Below are 4241 nucleotides of genomic sequence, written 5' to 3'. Positions count from 1 at the left end.
TGACACCTCGACCTCGGGTCTAGGTTTAGAATATCCTTCCCAAATATCTGAAAACTACCTCGGCCCTCTTCGTAGGAGGTATAGTATTATAAACGACATCCTTCTTAGGCTTCCCAAGGAAGGGGAACGAGCTGATAATCCCCTTGAAGGGTGCGTGACACTTTACCTGAAAATGTTTGAATATGGTTTTCGTCTTCCTGTTCACCCTTTAGTGCAGGAATTCCTATTCCGAAGTAGATTAGCGCCTGCTCAGGGGGCCCCCAATGGATGGGGAGTCATTTTCGGTTTAGCCGTTTTATTCTGGCTTAGATGTAAGGAAATGGACGATCTGGACCTCCTCGGAGTCGACCAGCTTCTGGCTTGCTTCGAGGTTAAACGAATCTCTAAGAAGCCTGAGAGATATTACATGTGTGCCAGGAAGGGCACATGAGGCATTCTAAAGGGTCCAACCTCCATAAAGAAGTGGGTTGAAAAGTGGTTCTTCGCCTCTGACGCGTGTTTGGCCAGGAACGAGTCTGATATGCCTTTCTTCAACATCCCCTATAGGTTTAGGAACTTAGGTAAGGAGTAGAGTCTTTACTTGCCTTCCATTATTTCTCTGCATTATTTTAACCCGAAACTTTACCAATTTCAGTCGCTATAAGGCCGATCCCTCAACTTTCTGAGCCGATGTTCAACGCTCTAAAGTTTTTCAAAGGCATATTCAAGAGTGGTAAGCAGATCAGCACGCTTATCACTGACAAGCTTATTCTTTCCTCCAGACTGCTCGACTACAATCCTCTTCTAGCCGCACCTGAAGCTCGGAGACCAAACTCCGAACTAGGTCAATTGTCTTTTAATGTTTTTATGCTTGATATCGGACGCTTTTCGTACCTTGTGGTTAACTCACAATTGTTTCTCCTTGCAACGATGGTTTGTGGTTTCTCCCAGGATGTTTGGTGCAAGCGCCCACACGCTGGGCAGGCTTCTAAGAACAAGGAGGCACCTGGCCCTACTGTCACTGACCCTCCCACCGAGGTCGAGGCTGTTGAGGTCAGACATGAAGCCACTCCGATGCGGGAGGCAACTGTAGCCGAAGCCTATCAGGATCACGAGATCCTTGAAGTTTCTCCCTATAGGGAGATTTGGAGGAAGGCTTCCCCCAAGAAGTCCAAGAAGAAGAAGCGCAAGACCCGCCACTCCGAGGACGAGGTGAGGGAAGTGTGCACCGGGCGGCAAGTCAGCCCTTTTGAGGACTTAGTTGACGACCCTGAGGCTAGGATAGGCAGCACCTCTGACATCGAGATGAGGTTTAAGGTGGAGTCATCTAGTGCTAGGGTGAAGGAGAGAGCCATGGAGATGTCAGGCTCATGTTTTGACCGCTGCTGGAGGAGGGCTTCCAAGTTCGTTAGCGCTCCCGGGTCAACCATCCAACGATTGTTGGACTATACTGCCGAGGTGAGACCTTGCTTGCTTTCCTTTACGTTTGTAGACTTATATATCATATTAACACTTTGCTTCTCTTTGCCCATGCCCATAGGCTCATGTTGCAGCTTGCCAGACAGCCATTATGGTGAAAGTTGAGCTGGAGGGGCGCGACCTTCTTACTGCGAAGGAGTGGGAGGCCTCCTCAGCTGCCTTGGACGCTGTTGTTGCCTTGGAGGGGGAACTCAAAAAGGCTCGCACGGAGGCTCAGGCGTGGAGGTCCACCTCTGAAGCTGACAAGGCCGAGATAAAGAGTGCCCAAACAGAAGCTGCTCCACACCTGGAGAATCTGAGAGGCACACATGTCGTAGTCAAGTGCCTTGAGAAGGAGAAGTTCGCGCTGATGAAGCAGAACGATGACCTCAAACGCCTCTGAGACGAACTGGAAGGCAAACTAAAGGCTCGAGATGCCGAGATGGCGAACCTGAAGGCCAAACTCGAGCTCGAAGAGTCCAAGCTCCACAATGGGGTTCTTTTAGAGGAAGCGTTTCACAAGCATCCTGACTTCGACGGCTACGCCAATGACTTCGGTGATGCTGGCTTTAGATTCTTGATGAAAGGAGTCCAGGAAGTCGCCCTCGAGCTTGATCTCGCGCCCATCAAGCTTAGGTGTGTAGAGAAGTGGGCTTCTGGTCCCAATGGGACCCTTGGCCCTCAGGACTCCGTGGAGCAATGCTTGAAGGAGCTCAAGTTTGACGCCTGATAATACACTGATGCAGGGTTTCTAGGGCAAGAGTCATAAGTATGGTCACCTTCACAGTAGGAACATGAGACTGCCATTACCTTACTTGATCCTGGATTAGCGGACGATGTTGTAGCAACACTCATGTTCCTTATCATGTTGGTTAGGTTTGCTATTTGATCTTTTAGAGAAGTCATCTCCATGTTGCTGGCAGCCCCATGGTTTCCTCTGTCATTTATAGCTCTGGAATCTGACCAATGGTAGTTATTGGAAGAGATTCTCTCCACGATGTCCACTGCTTTGGTATATGACTTAGATAGCAATGCTCCATTCGCAGATGCATCAACCACCATTTTGGTCGCTTCATTCGGCCCATTATAGAATGTTTCTATTTGAATACATTTTGGTAAACCACCATGATGCGGACATCGTCTAAGTAGCTCCTTGAACCTTTCCCATGACTCGCTCACAGATTCTCCTCCTCTTTGTTGGAAGTTATTGATATCTGTCCTGAATTTAGCGTTCTTACTCGGAGGGAAGTACTTTATTAGTAATTTTTCATCAAGGTCATTCCATGAAGTAATGGACTCTGCTAGCATAGAGTTCAACCAGTCTCTTGCCTTGTCCCTCAATGAATATGGGAATAGTTTCAGCCTTAACGCTTCCTTTGATACTCCTTGCATCTTAAAGGAATCACTCACTTCAAGGAAGTATCTGAGATGGAGATTTAGGTCTTCACATGGATTCCTATAGAACTGTCTCACTGTTTGCAGCATTTGAAACATCACAAGTTTCAATTCAAATCGCTCAGCTTCTATCTCTGGCCCTACTATGACTGGGTGAAAACCATGAAGTGCTGGCGCAGCATAAACCCTAATAGCTTTATCTCCATCGTCTGCCAACAGAATGGCATTTAGAGGGGGCACGGCTGCTGGTTCAGCCATGTCTCCTCCATGTTATTCTTTCACAACTGGGGAGCGTTGGTGGTTGATCCATGAGGTTAGTCTCCACTTGCTGATGACGCTATTCTCTTCTTCGTTGGTGGAATGTGCGTTCAATTTCGTTGTCAAGCAAGTACTCTAACCCTTGCAAATCGTGAATTCACCTTCAAAGTTCACCAATACAATAGTCAAAGATCTAGAGTAAAATTTCTTTAAGCAAAATACAGAGTGTAAGGCAATTTAGTCCCCGATAACGGCACCAAAAACTTGTTGTCCACTAATTGTGCTACCAATTCTTCTATGTGTAAGTGTACACAATCGTCGCAGCAAGTAATAAAAGTTCAAATCCTCAGAGACTAAATGCTTAAACACTCGATATTCACTCAAGAAAATACTACAACAAGCAATGGGATTTTCTTCCAAATAATACTAAACAGTGATGAGATGAAAACCTTGAAATAAGTATCTTAATGTAAACACACAGTATAAGTTCGTTAAAAGTACCAAGCATCCACAATCACTCAGTATTATCTTGTAAAATAAAGGTGCAAGGGGGCGAGTAAGTCGACTATTCTAGGCTACCCTAACTATGCTGTAACATTAATGGAGTAAGTGCAGTGGTCAAACAGACAAGATGCTTTTCCAAACACCCATGATTTTTTACTATTAACATTCATAGACAAACATCAATAACATATACACACAGTTTTTATGACCAAGCTAGGTGATGCTTATCCCTAAGTTATCACACGCTAAACTTAAGTAGACTCTAGCTCGAGATGAAGGGTTTTGTTCCTTAACACATTTTTCCAAACATCATCAAAGAGGTATTTCAAAATGGTGATCAAGCACATTGAAACTAGAATGATAAACAACTTCAACTCAAAGCACACTTCCATTAAAACAAATAGCACGTTTACAGCCCAGAAAACAAGTCTAGAACATCTCCCCCTTACACAAGTCGCTAGCTACGCAAAGTCATAAGGAGAGTTAAGCAAAATGTAAGAATGAAAATAATACAAATATGAGAAAATGAAGAAAAATGAGCTGAAGATCAGCTCCAAACTGCCACTGAAGAGTTTTCTTCTACTCTTTGCTTGCTCAGCGGTTCTACAAGAGAATTCCTTAGAGTAAGAGTGGACTTCTTCCAAGAA

General features: G+C 45.1%; 1 non-coding gene across 1 annotated transcript; it reads left to right on the top strand.

Annotated features, from left to right (window-relative positions):
* Positions 1 to 2559: 2559 nt before the first annotated feature.
* LOC148211298 (small nucleolar RNA R71) lies at positions 2560 to 2664 on the top strand. Its single transcript, XR_015791128.1, has one exon. It is a non-coding gene; the product is annotated as a small nucleolar RNA R71 (small nucleolar RNA).
* The last annotated feature ends 1577 nt before the right edge of the window (positions 2665 to 4241 follow it).

Source organism: Momordica charantia (assembly GCF_013281855.1).
Source record: "Momordica charantia cultivar OHB3-1 chromosome 5 unlocalized genomic scaffold, Mcharantia_2.0 BLBB01000005.1, whole genome shotgun sequence".
Classification (NCBI taxonomy): domain Eukaryota; kingdom Viridiplantae; phylum Streptophyta; class Magnoliopsida; order Cucurbitales; family Cucurbitaceae; genus Momordica; species Momordica charantia.
Note: the sequence above shows the minus strand (reverse complement) of the source record. Positions and strands in the feature narration are given on the sequence as shown.